Source organism: Pholcus phalangioides, unplaced genomic scaffold (genome assembly GCF_987345545.1).
Source record: "Pholcus phalangioides strain wild (caught in Gottingen) unplaced genomic scaffold, Ppha-v1.0 ptg000011l_1, whole genome shotgun sequence".
In the NCBI taxonomy this organism is placed as follows: domain Eukaryota; kingdom Metazoa; phylum Arthropoda; class Arachnida; order Araneae; family Pholcidae; genus Pholcus; species Pholcus phalangioides.
Window position 1 is genome coordinate 36090044 of NW_028301604.1, and position 19653 is coordinate 36109696.

Genomic DNA, 19653 nt, shown 5'->3' on the forward strand with positions numbered 1-19653 from the left:
CACCCCCCCCCCCCACGCGTAGGCTTCTGCTTGGGGGTTTTGAACCCCATCTTGCGTACGTCAGCGGTTCTGCACTTCTTTTTTCAGTATGTTGCACATTAGTACAGCATACTCAGTATATATAATGATGAAAACTAATTAAAAATATGAACATATAAAAAATTATGAAAATTTAGAATTGTAAGAGATACATTATTAAAATCTAATGTGAGAGTTAATTATAACCCCATTGTTGAAAATTTAGAATAAATGAAAGAAATACGCAATTGAAAATTTATGACAATTATAAAATTGCATTTTTGAAAAAAATTTTGATAATCAGTAAAAGCCTTCCATTGTCCATCAGTGCCGAGAGGGGGGGGGGGTCCATCCCCTCAAAACCTAAGAAAATGACAGAGATATATGTTATAACATGGTATAATCGTTTGCTCTCTATTACTCTGTCCCCTCCCCTCAAAAATAAATTTCTGGACAGGGCCGCAATTATAGATGCTTAGTTAGCCGATGCAAGCACGCATTTTGGTGCCTCGTCCTCCTAATATTGAAGGTGGGGTTAATAGATTATATTTGCGCCCCCTCTGGTCCGGTGCACCAAATCTGTTTGCTGCCCTGGTCCTGGGGTCCATTTGATCTAGTGGCTCTCTTATTGTTAAAACACTATACTGATAAGAATCATGACGAAATTTTTTTCGCTTATAAGCTTGGAAGTGAAAAAAGTTAAGTCCGTGTGATTACACGGACCAACCGTAATCTTACCATTGACCTTTCTTTTCAACATTACTGTAATGCAAGGATACTCAATCTTTAGTAGAGCGCGGGCCACTTCCTCGTTGATTTGAAAATGTGTCACGGGCCACTTGAGTGATCTGGAGCTGAGCCACGAGTAATATGTGGAACTGCACCGCAGGCCACTTACGTGCTCTGGAACTGTGCCGCACATCACTTAAGTGATCTGTAATTATGTCGTGGGTCACTTGACTGATTTGTAAATGTGTCGCGGGTCACTTGAGCGATGTGAACTGTTCCAAAGGCCCCTTAAATGATCTAAAATGTGCCGCGGATCACTAAAATGATCTGGAAATGTGTCGGGTTCGCTCAAGTGTTCTAGACCATGCCGCAGGTAAGTGATCTGTGTATATGGCGCGGGTCACTTGAGTGATTGATGTTAAACCTTCCAAGAGCCATTCAAGTTCTCTGTAAATGTGCCACGGGCCGTTTAAGTGTGCTCTGGAACTGTGCGGCGGTCACTCAAGTGATCTGAAAATGTTTACAAAATTAAGTTTGAGGTCGCAGGCACATCAGATAAGTCCGAGGACCACAGTTGGCCACGGTTCGAGCATGTATGAAACAACAGCACAGTAGTATTGAATGCAACCAATATCTCAAAACGAGAAATTTCATGGATGGGAAATTTTCATTAGAATTAAAAATTCACGGTTTGAAAAAAACTTTTTTCTCTCGAAGACGAAAATCCACAAAATGCGTATTTTTACTAGAAATGACGTGATAACGGGGGAAATTTTGCAATTTTCTGAGTTCTACGTAGTTTTGTCCCGTAAAATACAGATTACATGGTCATGAGATTTCCAGATACAGTTCTGTTTTGAAAGATGGCAACATAAGGTCATCTTGGCGACTTGTTTCTAAGATTGAAAAGTACAATTTCTTGCCAAATATGATAAACTAATGAAACCACGTTAGTACGCTTATACTGACGTCACTCCCTCATCAGCCAATCATATCACTGAGCCGTTTTGGGTTTTAACGGCTCGTACGCTTACGTGTTAACTTCGTCTCCTATATTGGCAAATTTATCGCAAGATTTGTACCATATTAGCCAAATGAGATCTGTTTGAAAACTTTTTAGCCAAATCAACTTTTTTGCCAAAATGTGAAATTTTTTTACCTTCACTATTAAGTATAAATTTCTGAGGGAAGGTGCATAGAGTGCGTACGTGTTTACTGCACAATCATTATTTTACGTTGTTGTTTTAATCAGATTACAATGTTGATCAATAAAACGGCAGTATTCTTTTTTTTGTTTTTTTTGAACTGTCATCGAAACTGTTACTTGTACAAAGCTTCAACGAGGGATGTAAAAATGGTAGCTTGACGCAGGTGTGACTTAGTGGAAACAGTAAAATAATAACGATTCAATCAGAAACTTTTTATCAAAGTTATTACGTTACGAATTGACGTATTCAAAATAATTTTTGGTTTCGAATTTTTCTGTTGATTCACACTAGTCAACTCTGATTTTTTTCTCAAGGATATTTCAGTGATTTTAGGGTGTTTTTGGAGCACTGATTCTGGATCTGAAATTGGTTTTATCAGGTCGGCTCTACTTTTTGAGTGAATGAAAGAATTTCGATGGTAATACTATAAGCAAAACGCGTATCTATTGGGAGCGGGGGGCAAGCAAAATGCGATAATTCATGAAATTTTCGGAATTTCTATATGATAATATTGCATTCAATCAATCCATTGGAAATTACCTGTATCAACGTTTTTGATTAAATAACAAATTCAAGAAAACTTTGACTAAAAAATTGGAAAAACCACTACATTTTTTTAAAAATAATCCGGGACGGAGAAAAAGCAGAAATAACGAGACCATTCCGGAAAATACGAGACAAAAGGAGGAGGAGCGGAAATGAGCTAGTGTCACTGTGAATAGGGTGACCATACCGGTCACCCTATTCACAGTGACAATAGCTCATTTTATTTATTTTCATTTTTTTACATCATATAAAAAACCTTATTTTTAAATCCCCCTCTCCCAACAGCAAGCTATCGATCCGCTCAGGCCGTAAGCCAGCATGCAAATCACATTGCAACTGTACTATGTGTGTGTGTGTGAATCATTTATAAACTTAATCATCATTTGATCATTTTTGTCGCATCACGGTCATTTTCTGCATACGAGGGCTAATTAGACCGGGCAATTTATTGCCGCTTCCGAAAGGACAGCCTCTTTTTAATACTCACCGAGAGGTTGATGCGCTAACCAGTCGATGTCGGACTCCCTGCGGTAGCAATCTTTTTCTGCGGTCATGTCACCATTTCTGTTGTACCCCTGCGTCAGGAAAGTTTCTGACGAGAACGAACCGGATATCGAACTCGCGACACTTGTAAACATCCTTTGGTACTTTTAGGCGAGTATCTTATCGACCTGGGCTACCGCGCCCACTAAACTTAATATCAATACATAAAGATCACTGATGTCTGGCAATGATATAAATGTGATAATGTGTTGAATAAAATAGGAAAGTGAATAAAAATTGGAAAGAAAAAATTTTACGTAAAAATTAGTGGCTGCAGACTACATTGAGATATTGATACTGTACCAAAACCATCAGCAGTTTTGAAATCAGCCGCCCTAATATACCCTAAAACCATTAAAATTCCCTTCGAAACATGAAAATGTTTTATTTTCAGGCCTAAAATTTTGATATTTTAATCACAACGTTTAATTCCCAAACGTTTAGTTTTATGGTAGCTATTAGAGACAGTATTATTCGCAAAAAAAAAAACTTTGAAGAATAATTTCATCACTCTCAAAAATTTTTAAGGTCAGTTTGGTAAGAAGAAGTTTCTTTCTCTCAAACCGAACAAAACTTCGATCTATCGCTATGGCCAATTTACTACCGAGTGAGTTCTGCCGGGAATATGAGTGCGTGTGCCTGACAGTCTGATTGAGTATCTAGCGTTGTGTCTGACGTTTCAATGCTGTCATCTATATTGTACCGTTTTAGGTCTGTTGCTATCTTTTGCGAGACTTTTTAACGAAGTTGGGAACCACAGAAAACTAACTACAGCCGACCACCACTGTGGCAACTGTGGGGTTTGAACCCGGGACCTCGTGATGCGAGTCCGTCACTATGATCACTCAACCACCACCACAGTGGCTAAAAGGAAGATTGCATCTTACATTAGTAAGTGCTCAAAATGTGCTCCGTCCAGTGAGATACATGAAGAAGCACGGCGTGGGATGGAAAGCTGAACCCGCTCCAGCATGGACGGTGTCACTGTTGTCACTGCCGCATGCAAGGCGGCTACGAGATCTTCTTGCGAGTCAAGCGTATGCCTATACACATGCGCTTTAAGATGGCCCCATAACAAAAAGCTAAAGGGTTTAGGTCAAGGGATCTAGCAGGCCACTGTAACTCATTAGTCATGGGTCAGATAAAAAAATGGAAACATTTTTCCATATAAGTTTTTCACAAGGAATCACGTGTGTAATTATTGGGCGGTCGATAGTTACCACCCTGTATATGTATATGCGGTCATCGCTCGATATAAAGATCCCCTCGTCCCTTCAAAATGGACATTATAGTGGGAGGGCGCTGTATCGAAAGTAAAATATATATGATTGTCGTTCTATGAAAACATTTGTGTTTTATCCTACTGGTCGTTGTAATGGAATGATCGCTATAACATGAGGTAGTTATAATGAGCGTCGACTGTGTACATATATATATATGTATATATACGGGGTGGTATAACTATCGACTGCCCGATAATTACTCACGTGATTCCTTGTGAAAAACTAATGTCGAAAAGTGTTTTCCGTTTTAAGATCGTCAGAATATTAAATGTATTATAACATTTTGAACTTTTGTGGTCATTTTTGTAACGGCCAGTTACGCGCCAAACAACCAACGAAAGTTAAATTCTTCCCCAGCGGAGGGTGGGGGGCTTTTTGTAAATGAACTGAAATATTCAATCACGTTAGAAGCCAAGTTCGATTGTCTTCTTTAATGATTGCCACTCTTTCCTCTTTGTGAAGATTAATGTTATAATCTTGTTATTACGTAATAAATTCGATCACTATATAGGCAAATTGATCACCAGTTTTGTAGTGTTTGCCAAATGATCTTTTTTTTAAATCGTTTACCTAAAATCGAGACATATGCCAATATGTGATATTTTTTAGGGAAAGGGCATACAGGGCATAGTGTTTATATATTGTGCGTCCTTTTTTTATGCTGTCCAGATCACACGTTGATGAATAAAACAAATTTATTTGGGGGGGGGGGCTTAAATGGCCTCAGAATCGAGCAGAACTTGGGCATTTTTTTAGATGACGTTTCATTCATCTGCGTATTTATAAGGAGGCGATTTCCCCGAGCTTCTCTCAGCAGAGACGGACCCTCAGTCTCTCGCCGTTCTAGGCACTTCTAATTTGGCTGCCCCTATATGAAATGCTCTTATGTTTCGTTTCCTTAACTTTTCCCCAGAAATCATGTTCCCCCGGGGCCGTCTTAAGAACATCATGGGCCCCCGGGCCAAGTGGTTTTTCTGAGGCCCTACCTGGTAAATTCTTGGAAATTTTTACCGGATCTTATTTTTGCTAGGTCTCTTTTCTCTTCAGGTGCCCGGGTGAGCCCATGTGTTAAGACGGCACTGGTCCCTCCAGCTGTAAATTTTCAAAATAAAAGATATTTCTTAGTATTTGTTCTTATAAATATGGTTTTGAGAATTGCTTCACACACACTCATGATATAAGTGGAGATGCTCCAAAATATTTTATATAACTATTTCTTCGACTTAAAATTGGGACAATTTGTGTGTGTGTATTGCAACTGTGTGTGTGTATTGTAATTACAATCAACAGCTGTAGCGCAACCATGCCCCACCCCTGCCAGTTAGGCTGGTATCTTTGCCCCCGTTTGCATTATAAAGTATGCAGAACAAAAATTATGCACAGTCGTCCCAAGCCTTAGGACTGGTACCCTTGTGGGAGCGATGCTGACTCCAAAATATTCGATGTCGTACGCATTGTCCTGGCTAGCCTATTTGTTGGAGGAAGCCCTGACCAGGACCGTCTCAACGTGATGCCCCTCCCCGGGACAGGGCCGCAACTAGGATTTTAGCCACCCGGGCAAACATGGCTTTGATGCCCCCAGAACATTGAAATTCGATAATTTTGTGAGAGTGTTCCTTGAGAGTGTTCAACCGGATCACATTTTTGTTAGGCTTCTCTTCTCTTGAGGCCCCCGGGCCGTGCCCGGGTGGGCCCATGCGTTAAGATGGCACTGACTAATGCCACGAACTTCGAGCCAGAGGGCTGCGCAAATGTAATCCTTTCATCTCTCCTTCAATATTAAAAGGGGGCCCCAAAATGCGTGCTTTCCCCGGCTGACCACGCATGTCGTTGGGGCCCTGTACATCAGTATGTATGTTGCAAAGTTTAAGGTACATACGGGGCCGCAGCTGGATAGTTTTTTAACTGGAGCAAGCAAGCTTTTGACATCCCCGTGTAGGAAGAGGCTAGAAGAAGTGGTTAAAGGGGTAATCCGGCGCCCCCTCCAGTTCAGCATCCAGTACAATGGGCCTTGTTTCCCTAGTTGCGGTTTTGTGTGTGTATATAAATCAAAAACTGTTTGAAAAGAACGATATGTGTGAAAATTGTAATAGAGGACTCTTCGATATTACCTGCATACAACGTTTTGTCCAGATCAGCGGTTCTCAACCGGTAATCCGCGGAGCCCTTGTGGCTCCATGTGCACTTCGCAGGGGCTCCGCGGCCTAATGAGGATAATAATATAAATCGATAAATTTGATATACAAAAAAAAAGTGGCCTAAAAGGTACCGCCATAAATAATATACTGAAAAGGCTCGTCGAGTTAAACAGTGCTCCGCCATAGAAATTATACACTGAAAAGGGCTCCGCTACTCAGAAAAGGTTGAGAACCGCTGGTCTATAGATGATTTCTTCTTTCATTTATATTTTTAATGAATGTTTCAAAAGTTTGACATGGAATTTGCAAATATAAAAATTTCTTCCTTCAGATGTCTATTTACTTTTACTTCTGATAATTTTTATGGAACGATCAAATGTCATGAGCCCACATCAATATGGCTTCCGCCACGGAAAGTCAACGAAACAAGCTTTAATGGCAATCAAGAGTGAGATTCAACAACAAAGAGAGAAAAAACACGACGTGGTCATCATCACACTCGACATACAGGGAGGCTTTGATGATATTAATCATGACATCATCAGCAATAAATTACATGATCTTCCAATCCCATCAAATCTAGCAGAAATAATGATCAACATCTTTAAGACAGAATGGTACAGATGAATACGCCGGAAGGTCCAGTGCAACATAGAATGACGAGGGGGTGCCCACAGGGTTCCTGCTCAGGACCTCTACTGTGGAACCTCTTCCTCAATGATCTCCTGCAAATAAAATGGCCAAATAACGTCCAGGCCTATGCCGATGACATCACGGTTATGGTCTGGGGCCCAGCGGTAGAGAGAACAGGAAAACAAGCAACAGCGGTTCTCAACGAGATCAGTAAATGGTTGGAACATCATGGCCTTCAATTATCAGCAGAAAAAACCAATTTCCTCTGGATATCCTCGAAAAGACCTCTCTCAATCAAAATTGGAGAACATTTCATCAAGAAAAAAACCCAAGTCAAGATACTTGGGGTCATCTTTGATGAACGCTTGAGCTGGCAAAACCACATGGCGGAAATCTCCAATAAAATCAACATCCTCCTTCCAAAACTCTGGTGTTCTACGGGGAAGAAGTGGGGAATTAATGCATCCATGAGACGCACTATCTACCTCAAAGTAGCGTAGAGAATAATCGTATACGGAGCCGTGGTGTGGGGAAGTCACCTCACAAAGGCGTAAGGACGTAAACTGGACTCAATTCAAAGGGGTTGTCTTCTATACATCTTAAAGGAATATTCGACTTCACCAACCAACGCTCTGCAGACCATCGCAGGCCTCCCTCCTCTCAGATTTTTTGTTGAATACGAAGCAAAGAAGCGTCTTCTTCTTCTTAGAACCGGGAGAGACATTCTGCTCTCGGATGACAGCAGCCTAGGGCATCTGCAATTCCAGAAAAAATTAACTGGCTGGATAAACACCCTGCTGAAAGTCCAGCAGACCACCAAATAACTACATCAACATCGGACATCGAGACATATAGGGACACCAACGAACTGCCAGCTTTCACAGATGGCTCCAAGTCAGAACATAATGTAGCAGCAGCATTTCTTATCTGCAGAAATAAATTAAGAATTTTCCAGTAGTCATGCAAACTCAATGAATATGATTCAGTATTTCACTCAGAACTTTTTGCCATTTATATGGCATGTAAGAAAGCGACAGAACTAAGGGAAAAAACGGTGATATTCACCGACTCTCTCTCCGCTCTACATGCAATTAAAGACCCTCTCTCGGGACACTTGGTAGCGAGACAGATTAGATCAGAGCTTTGTAAAAACTCAATGCTCAGGCTTGCATGGGTTAAAGCCCATGCGGTCATAGTGGGTAATGAACAAGCTGACGCATTAGCTAAAGCTGCAACAATGAGAGAATCGTCAGACTTTTCCCTCTTCCTTCCAAGATTCTGGGCTAATAAAATCCTGCTGGAAGAGATGCATATTAGATGGCACCATAGATGGACAAATGAAAGAAAAACAGGTAGAAAAATATTCGCCCTTTTACCTACGGTCAAAAGGAAGATGAGATGGACCAGGGAGATGATCCTTTTCTTTTCAGAACATGGTCCATTTCCAACATAGTTAGCAATATTCCACCGGAGGACCGACAGGTGCAAGTGCGAAGAAGAGGGCACACCCTTTCACTACGCTACAGTCTGTCCACTTACAGCAAACTTCCATATATCAGACCCATCCAATGATATGCAGACTTGGAAAAATATTACGTACAAAAATCCAAACACACAACAAGATTAAGAGACTTGTGACATGAATGTCGCTCTTCACTTGTTAATACAAGATATGCAGAAGACTGGATGTTGTGAAGATATTTATTATTTGAGATGAACAATGAAGTCCTAGCGTTTCCATTGTTGTTTTATGACATTAATATTTGATTAACTGGACAGTAAAGTTTCTTCAGAATTTCCATTGTCAAATCCAATATAATCGTCTCAGTTATTTCATATCATATTTTTTCTTTTTTCATTATATATTTTTCAACTGAATATGTCTTCATTTTTATTCGCATTTAATCTTTTCAATTCACTATTTTGTACAAATATAAGTGATATCATGACATGTATCGTATAACATTCAGTGACCAAATTTCTTTAGAATTCCTATATTGCTCAACTAAATTAACTATTCTAATTGGGACTTTGATGTTTGAGGAGAAAGAATGTTCTCAAAACAACTGAACATGAGCAATATTCTACAATTGCTTTTGTCCCATCCACCCCATCGTAACTGTGATGTTTCCCATTGCGTTTCAAATGTTCCCTGCGTTTCAAATATATATACAATGCGTATAAAATGTTCTCTTTCCAGAATGATAGACACCACCACCAAACAAGAATATGGCTCCCACTCTGTCCCAAGAGAGGGATATAAGCGGTTAACAAAGCCACTCTGGAGAAAAAGAGAAGGAGGAAAAAAAAATCTTAAAAAAAAATCTTAAAAAAAAAAAATAATAACAATAATAAAAAATGAATAAAAATAAAACATAACAAACAAAGAAAAAAGAATGATAGACACCGGCAGCCGAAGGGACTGGGACAGGGGACTTAGATCCCCGAACCAATCAACCCATGGGTGATAAGGGTCAGGGTGCGGTGATGGGAAGAGCGCTGGATGGTGGCATTCTTCGGGGACATGGCAGGGTCTTGGGTTCGCGGGTGTTTCTGCTGGTTGATTGCGTGGGTCGGAGTCTCGGAGGTGCAGTGCCGGCGGGTGATCCGTCAGTGCTGGCGTTGGCCTCTGAGCGCTTCCGCGAGCGTGGTTGTCGCTGTTTTGGAACGGCGGGGACGTGTCCGGAAAATTCACCGACAACAATTCACCGCCATGCAATTCACCGCTAGGAAAATTCACCGACCGACAATTCACCGCCATGCAATTCACCACTAGGAAAATTCACCACTAGGAAAATTCACCGCTAGGAAAATTCACCGCTAGGAAAATTCACCGACCGACAATTCACCGCCATGCAATTCACCACTAGGAAAATTCACCGCTAGGAAAATTCACCGACTAGCAATTCACCGACAACAGTTCAATGCGAGGGAGTGAGCGATTGAGTTACTGAGTGACCGAGTGAGTAAATGATTGAGTGACCGAGTCAGTGAATGAGTGACCGAGTGAGTGAGTGACTGAGTGACCGAGTAAGTAAGTGATTGAGTGACCGAGTGAGTGAGTGACCGAGTAAGTAAGTGATTGAGTGACCGAGTAAGTAAGTGATTGAGTGACCGAGTAAGTAAGTGATTGAGTGACCGAGTGAGTGAGTGACCGAGTAAGTAAGTGATTGAGTGACCGAGTGAGTGAGTGACCGAGTAAGTAAGTGATTGAGTGACCGAGTGAGTGAGTGACCCAGTGAGTGACTGAGTGACCGAGTAAGTGAATGAGTGACCCCGTGAGTGACTGAGTGACCGAGTGAATGAGTGACTGAGTGACCGAGTCAGTGATTGAGTGACTGAGTGACCGAGTCAGTGATTGAGTGACCGAGTGAGTAAATGATTGAGTGACCGAGTCAGTGAATGAGTGACCGAGTGAGTGAGTGAGTGACTGAGTGACCGAGTAAGTAAGTGATTGAGTGACCGAGTGAGTGAGTGACTGAGTGACCGAGTAAGTAAGTGATTGAGTGACCGAGTGAGTGAGTGACCGAGTAAGTAAGTGATTGAGTGACCGAGTGAGTGAGTGACCGAGTAAGTAAGTGATTGAGTGACCGAGTGAGTGAGTGACCCAGTGAGTGACTGAGTGACCGAGTAAGTGAATGAGTGACCCCGTGAGTGACTGAGTGACCGAGTGAATGAGTGACCCCGTGAGTGACTGAGTGACCGAGTCAGTGATTGAGTGACCGAGTGAGTAAATGATTGAGTGACCGAGTCAGTGAATGAGTGACCGAGTGAGTGAGTGACCAAGTGAGTGAGTGACCCAGTGAGTGAGTGAGTGACCCAGTGAGTGACTGAGTGACCGAGTAAGTAAGTGATTGAGTGACCGAGTGAGTGAGTGACCGAGTAAGTAAGTGATTGAGTGACTGAGTGGCCGAGTAAGTGATTGAGTGACTGAGTGGCCGAGTAAGTGATTGAGCGAGCGAGTAAATTGGTTAGTGATTGAGCGAGCGAGTAAATTGGTTAGTGAGTGAGGGAGTGAGTGAATGGTCAGTGAGGGAGTGAGTGAATGGTCAGTGAGGGAGTGAGTGAATTGGTTAGTTAGTTAGTTTTTAACCTAGTAGTGTCACAAATGATTAAAAAATCCGATTGTTCCGATAACGAATTTATGATGAAGTATAGATTTGAAGACACTTGGATCGGGCGTCCTCTTCGTCGTCAGCCGCGCTTTGACATCGACATTTGGAACTGCTTTCAAGGAACGCGTAACGATTTCCCTAATACCAACAATTCTATAGAAGGATGGCATCGAACGTTCCGACAGCAATTATCTGCTCACCACCCAGATATGTGGAAGTTCATCGGTGCCATAAAAAGAGAACAGAGTTTGAATGAAGTTCGGATGGAGCAAATTGTAAGTGGACAAAACCATCACATTAGGAGAAAGAAATACCGGGACTCTGCGCAGAGATTAACATACCCCCTGTGAGTGGCAACGAAAATTTTTAATTTTTATCAATTTTAAAACGAATAAAATCCAGGGCCCACATCCAGTAACGGGGACCCAATACGCAGATATTTAGTGGGGCACCCATACACTGGATTTATCTCGGACTTCCGCTGTTGAAAATTCTACAATGTTAAACGACAGAAAAGAATGAGATTCATCCAGTGCCCGCAAAATGAAACGAGACCCCTGACTCGGAAGCCAATCGGGCATCCCCCTGTGAGGGCCACTGCAAATATTAATTTTACCAACGAATAAAATCCAGCCCCCCCCCTCACGCAATTACCCTTGACCGAATTCGCAAATTTTATGGGGTCCCAGACTGGATATACCTTGGGCTTCCACTATCGCAAGGACCCCTGGAAATGAAACGTTTTAACTTCCCCATGAAGGTATATGTGCAATCCCCCGGGTACCCCGACCCTGTATGTTGGGAGCACTGGTGATATATGTATATTTTACGTATACATACCTCTCGGAACATTTCTTATCGCTTTTTGATATTTTCACACTATAAATTAAGCACAGAGGGGCCCGTGAAAAAGCTGGTTTGGGGGCCCGCCATCTATTTCAGCTTAGGGGACCTGCTGTGTTATGTGGGAAACTCGGGGTATATGTACATTACTTGGTCCCGATGTGTCAAATGGGTCCCGATATATCCAAGAGTTAAATGAAAACTTGATCCCAAAATCGTAACCGACTTCCGTAACACAAAAACGTAACAGATTTCCATCACTCAAAAAATCACCGACTCCCGTAATAAAAAAATCGTCACTAATTTCCGTTGCATAGGAAGTATATATATACGTATATAGTAAATATAGAGTACATATACTAGATACGCACTATGGCGGGATTCCTGAAAGTTCATCACGTGAAATCGCGGGTAACAGCTAGTTCATCATAAAAGAAATCCATTGGTTACTGATGATCAGCGATGTTTTTTATAACATCAAAGTGATAACAGGAGATGATTTTAAGCATTTTTAGGAAGTTAATTCATCGCGTATCCACCTACTTTATTATCTTTTAATTCTGTTATTATCTCTTTTAACATTTCATTAGAAGTTTCTGAGTAAAACCGAGTTAATGGAATTTTGTTGAATATACTATCTTGTATTGGGCAACAGCAATTTGTAATTTATACAAATACAAGGCCACAACAGGCAAAACGCCCAGCGAGGTGGCTGAAAAAAAGATGCCCACAATAAATATGGATGTCATATATTTCAAAAATACAGCAACCCGAATCCGTATCATCTGAATTTCTTCTCATAAAATCATTATTTAAACTTTCCGCCATGTCTTTATGATATGGCACTTATTCACTCAATAGATCACTCACTTACTAGATCGCTCACTCACTTAGCAGCTCGCTCGCTCACTCGCTCACGGACTGACTTACTCGCTCATTGAATCAGTAACCCACTCGGTCACTCAGGGCCGTATTCACCGACATGGTTTAAACAGTAGTCACAATTTTTGGATAAGAGATCACCATAGATTGGTTAAAAACCTGAATTTAACCAATCCGTGTCGATCTCTTATCCAAAAATTGTGTGTGTGTGTGTGACTACAGTTTAAACCATGTCGGTGAATACGGCCATCAGTCACTCACTGGGTCACTCAGTCACTCATTCACTCACTGGGTCACTCAGTCACTCATTCACTCACTGGGTCACTCACTCACTCAGTAACTCAATCGCTCATTCCCTCGCTAACTGACTCGCATCGAACTGTCTTCGGTGAATTGCATGGCGGTGAATTGTTGGTCGGTGAATTTTCCTAGCGATGAATTGCATGGCGGTGAATTGTTGGTCGGTGAATTTTCGTAGTGGTAAATTGCATGGCGGTGAATTGTTGGTCGGTGAATTGTTGGTCGGTGAATTGTTGGTCGGTGAATTTTCCTAGCGGTGAATTGCATGGCGGTGAATTGCATGGCGGTGAATTGTTCGTCGGTGAATTTTCCTAGCGGTGAATTGCATGGCGGTGAATTGTTGTCGGTGAATTTTCCGGCGGTGAATTTTCCGTAAACCCGGCGGGGACCCCTGCTGCTCTTGAATCGAAATGCCCGTTGGGTGTGGATACCACCTGTGCTCCTTCTTAGCCGACGGGGGTTTCCAGGAGCTTGTGGGGGATTATTATTATAATTATTATTTTTTGTAAAAATCATGTTTTGGCTCGATGAGCCAATTTAGCCTGTATAATTGCGTGAGTAGCTTTTCTTTGTTACAGCCACGAGGCTGAGGCGTTACCCGTCAGTTCGCTCTGGATTTTAGACATGTATATAGTTAGTTTGCAATTTCTCCGTGTGTGTTTTTTCCCTTAACACTTGTGATGTCGTATTTAGTTATGGATTAAAATGTCTTTCGCGAGTCGCTCATCTCTGTTTTCCACATCATCGGAAATATTCCGATACTGGTGACCCAAAATCCTGTAACATCGCTGCCTGCACGCTAACTCGACATCGCATGGACGACGATATTCATCCCTGAATGGTACTGCCGCAGTATCACCCCGATGCTGATTCCTCACGCCTATACATTCGCCGGATGACCACGCTGTGGGATTTCAACGCTCAAGTTTGCCGTTTAAGGGGTGTGTGAGTTGCTTTTTTTTTCTTTTTTCGCAAATGCATCAGTCCCTGTAATTTTTCGGGAAACGCGCGAGCTCATCAGAACTAGCGGCAACTGATGTTAGCTTGTTCATTTTTGCTTATTAGTTCTGGATCGCAACACTGGGTTGCGTTTTCTGATCGATTCAGGCGCGGCATGTTCCGTCTTTCCCGTGAATCACATACGTGATCGCAAACCAGTTGTGGACGAAAACTTCATTTTATACGCTGCCAATGGAACAGCTATTAAAATATGGCAATAAACATTTAGTGCTCGACTTGGGTTTACGCAGAGACTTTCCTTGGTCATTTGTCATTGCCAATATGTCTAGCCCTATCTTGCGAGCTGATTTTATGAAGCGATTTGAGTTATTACTTGATATCAAGAACCGTCGACTCATTGATCAATTGACATCTCTTAACGCACAAGGTAATGTTTTGCCTGGTCGGCCTCCTGGTTTGAAGACCATTTTTGGTACTTCCCGGTACCATCAGCTACTGTCCAAATTCCCAAACATTACGCAGACTGCTCTCAATCAAGTTCCTATTTATCATTCAACAACACACTGTATTCTCACTGATGGTCCACCTGTAGCTTCAAAAGCCAGACGCCTAAGGCCGGTATTCACCGACATGGTTTAAGCTATAGTCACAATTTTTTGATAACAGATCGACACGGATTGGTTAAATTCAGGTTTTTAACCAATCTATGTAGATCTCTAATCCAAAAATTGTGACTACAGTTTAAACCATGTCGGTGAATACGTCCCTAAGGCAAGAGAAGTTAGACGCTGTGAAGACGAAACCACGCATCTGCAGGACTTGTGCAAAATTTTTGAACGTCTCAATAAATATCGCGGCGTCCTCAATGTCAAGAAATGTGAATTTGGCCAAACCGAATTGCTCTTCCTTGGGTACCTCATATCTTCAAGGGGTATATCGCCAATAGGTCAGAAAACCGAAAAGGTCAGTGCTATCGCCGAGTATCCGAAGCCTACTACTATGTATGATTTGAGACGTTTCTTACCTCTCATAAATTTTTACCATAGGTTCCTGATCAAAGCAGCCGAAAAACAAGCTGCACTCCATGACCTGGTGAAAACCCCTATTTGCTTAGACCACTGCAACTGAAAAAGCTTTTCAGACTTGCAAGGACATGATCGCTAATGCTGCAATGTTGGCTTACCCTAAACGAGACGCTGAATTGGTTCTCATGACCGACGCCTCAGACACAAGTCTCGGAGCCGTTTTGAATCAAAAACATTTAACTACAGTTTAGCCCATTGCTTTTTTTTCTTGCAAACTCACTGCAACGGAAAAGAACTGCAGTGTCTACGACCGCGAGTTGCTGGGAATTTACTCTGCTATTCGGCATTTCTTGGAGGGTAGGCAGTTCAATATTCTCCGTAGCCGGTCAATTTGTCGCACTCAACTTGTCACGCCTCAATTTGTCGCGGTGCAAGTTTGTCGCAGCTCCAATTCGTCGCGATACAAATTCGTCGCAGCTCCAATTCGTAGCTGTACAAGTTTGCCGCCGTGTCAATTCGTCGTGACGTCAATTTATATATTGCAGCGCAGAAACAATTCGTCGAACCGTCGATTCTCCACTGTACATGTTTCACGCGAGCTTGTATGTAGGTTTTTGTATTACACGTGAAATAAGAAACATGAAGAAAAGTGTACACGCAGTTAACTGAAAATAATTATTTTTTGTCAATGCAGAAAGGTCATCGAAATTAAAATTACAATATCAATTACATGTAAAAATTTAACTGCGTATAAAAGTTTAATTATATTTGAAAATTCAGTTATAAAAATTTGAAATGTGTTAAATAATTGATTTTTGCAGTGATAAAATTTCAATATCATGTGGAAAAATTTCGGTTTGTATGATATTCCCCAAATTACAGTGAGCCTACCTTAAACGGTAAATTTCTATCTGCCCCATGGGATCGAGTTTCTCCCGCACCCCCCCCCCCCGTTCAAGAGTCACCAACATTTACCATTACAGTATCTCCATAAGAACCTGAAATATTTAATTAATTAATAATTCAATTAAATTTAATATTTAATTTTCACCGTATAAGACGCACTTCCCACTTTTGTTGGGATTTTTATTTCTCACAGAGAAGGGAGTTGGGTGCAGATCAAGGGTAGAAATGTACAGTGCTTATGAATGACGATTCGATGAAGTTTTCATAATGCCCGCAGGATGAGCACCGGAAAAGGCAATGCAATCACCAATAAGAAAGACGACTATGGGTCAGTCGCATAGATATAATACAACCGTTAATCTTATGTTTATAATCAGTCGCATATCTTTGGCTGGCTTGTTTGAATATTTTCACATAGTTTTCATTAGCGTCTAAGCTTTTGGCACAAGGTTGGTGTGCTTGGTCTACATGTTTCTGTTGGCAAAAACAGGGAATATTGCAAAACCGAACGTGGAAATGATATGTTGGTTTGAGTGTGTTTAAAAGTTTTTCCCCATAATTCATGTTCCAAAATTAGAAAAACTTTTAATGCAATTGAATGAATTAACCTATTATTAATTTTCTTTATTTGAGTTTTTTGTTGTATCTTAAATTAGAGATACATATTATACGGATGACAAAAAATAATATGTAGTACTTTTTAAATTAAATTGTTTGAATTCAATTTAAATTGCAATAAATTGAAATCTTCTACGTATCTTTAAAAAAAGAAAAAAAATTATGGTAGTTCAAAATACCATCATTTATTATTCTATGAATCATCAAGTTTTTACTGCCATGTTCACGCCATATAAGTGTTTAAATAAAATGATACTCAAAGCACTGAAAATAAATAAAAGTTTAGATATTGTGGAGTGTTTACATGTACGATACGAATTGTTTTTAAAATTAAAATTATCCTAATAAATGTAGGCTATAATCAGAGGCGGATTTATATTTTCCCACCATTTATAGTTTCCATAATTCAAACCTTGCCTCCCCTTCTTCCTTTCTAATTCATGTTCTTGATCACCAATTACTCAATTTCGGTTACGCCCTTTCACTTGAACTTGTCATCTTGGGATAAAGCCCGCATACTCCCTCCCCACCCAGGAAAGATACCTCTGAATATAATCCTTTATTGTCTGTTAATGTTAATTCACTTGTGTTGCAAGAAGAAATTTTTACTAATCTTTGGCTGGAGCCGTATGAGTGTCATGTACATGAAGTTACATACTTCATGTACTAATTAAAGTCTAATTAATAAAGGGCTAATTAAAAGTCTGATTTCATTCTTTTTACTTGAGAGTTGTTACTTTAGAGTTGAAAAAAAAAAACCAATCAAAAATCAATTCCATTTGTAGTGGTGTCAGAGACGGATGTTGTTGGTGCCCAGGGTACTTTATGGAATGGGTATGAGCACCCAGAGAAATGATTCAGAAATCAAAATTTCCTACTTCAAGATCAAGACAAGAACCCACAAGTTCCAAAACTTCTGGCATCCTTGACCAGCCAAAAGTGAAGGAAACATTGAGGAGGGGGGAGGGGCTGAAAATCGCCATTCATTCCGTTTATAAGGGACTCGAACCCGTACTCAGGAGGAGAAATGGTGCATTGCATTGTATATTCATGAGTTATTGCAGTTGGGGGGGGGGCCCTCAAATGGCATCAGCCCCCTAGTTTCTGGTGCCTATGGTCGGAGTGTTTGAATATTATTTCGGTGTGATAATATAAAGTGATTTGAAATGTACATTGCATTGCAAAAAAAAAAAAATTTGAAAATAATACTTTTCGCAGCTGTACTCTACTACACACAAAATACTAAACATAAAAACTTAGATTAAAAAATTCCTTAAAGATATATTCTCCACATTTAATAGTGAATTACGGAAATCGTGCTGGGACCACATTGATCGCAATGTATTATCTCGATGTGCACCCCGAACGCCCCTCGCTACAAGAAATAGAAATCCCTATAGAAAGCGGAAAGTGCGGCCTATACGATCGAAACTAAATCTTCAAAATTTATTTCATCCCAATTTATTATTTGGGTGAGCTCCCCAACGCCCCTCACTGCGAGAAATGGAAATCCCGACAGAAATGCGGCTTATATGGCAAAAATTAAATTTTAAATATTTATTGGATTCAAATTTATTATCTTCTTTTGGTGTACGTTCCAATGTCCCACGACTTCAATGAATACTTTCCTTCATTTGTTAAAAATTAAAACAGATTAGAAGGGGGAACATTTTTAATTAATGAGAAAAAAAATTAGTTCCATTTTTTACGCCTAAAGCAACTACCCTATTTATAAGATCACAACAAACATATGAATTTTAAAGCAATTCAAATTTGTCACGACGAAATGAGCCTGCGACAAATTTGTACCACTACGAGTTTGTAGCACGACGAATTGACATTGGACGAATTGTCTCGCGACAAGTTGAGCGCGACAAATTGACCTAGGCCCAATATTCTCTGTGACCATAAGCCTCTCACCTATGCCTTTTGTCAGAAGACAGACAAGTGTTCTCCCAGGCAGTTACAACTCAAATTCATATCGTAGTTTTCTATCAACATACAGCATGTTTCTGGCGGACGAAATCCTATCGCCGATGCTTTTACACGTATGGCAGGCATGGAACTGCCAGGCAATATTGACTATCAACTCATGGCACAGGAACAGTAACGCGATGGAAGTTTGCATTCCTGTAAGCTTGACAATTCCGAATTGGACTTTTTTAAAAAAACCATTTTAACTTCCTTCCGATGTCCCGATCTTCAATGCGACGTCTCAACAGGCGCTATTCGACCTCCTGTACCTAAAAGCTTACGAAAAGAAGTTTTTGACTCTATGCACTCGCTGTCACACCCAAGTGGACGTGCTACATCAACGCTGGTAAAAAGCAGATTCATGTGGCCATCTCTAGAAAAAGACTGCATGCATTTTGCTAAATGTTGCATTACTTGTAAAAGAGCAAGGTCAGCAGACATGTCAAGTCACCACTTGGACAGTTCGCATTACCCAAATCTTGGTTTAGGAACGTCCATATTGACATAATTGGCCCTTTACCACCTTCGCAAGGCTACACGTACTGTCTCACATGCGTTGACAGATTTACTCGGTGGCTCGAGGCTATGGTTAATCAAACTGCTGAATCTGTTTCTGAAGTTTTCTTTGCAGGATGGATTTCAAGATTCGGTGTCCCAGAGGTTGTTACTGACCATGGTGCACAATTCGAATCTGACTGTTCCATTCTTTCACTCGTCTACTGGGTACAGAGAGAACATGAACCACTGCATACCATCCAGCTGCTAACGGGATGGTCGAGAGATTCCACAGACAGCTAAAAGCTTCCATCATGTGTATCCAGTCTCACAGCTGGACGAAAGCATTGCTATCCGTCTTGCTAGAAATCCGTTGCAGCCTCAAGGGAGATGCTGGCGCTAGTCCCGCAGAACTTGTCTATGGTGAGATTATTGAG

The 19653-nt window shown here is 40.9% G+C and overlaps 1 protein-coding gene across 1 annotated transcript in view; it reads right to left on the minus strand.

Moving 5' to 3' along the window:
- Positions 1–19653, minus strand: part of LOC149080388 (acetyl-coenzyme A synthetase, cytoplasmic-like) — a 1034375-nt gene that overhangs the window by 268620 nt on the left and 746102 nt on the right. The window lies entirely within an intron of this gene.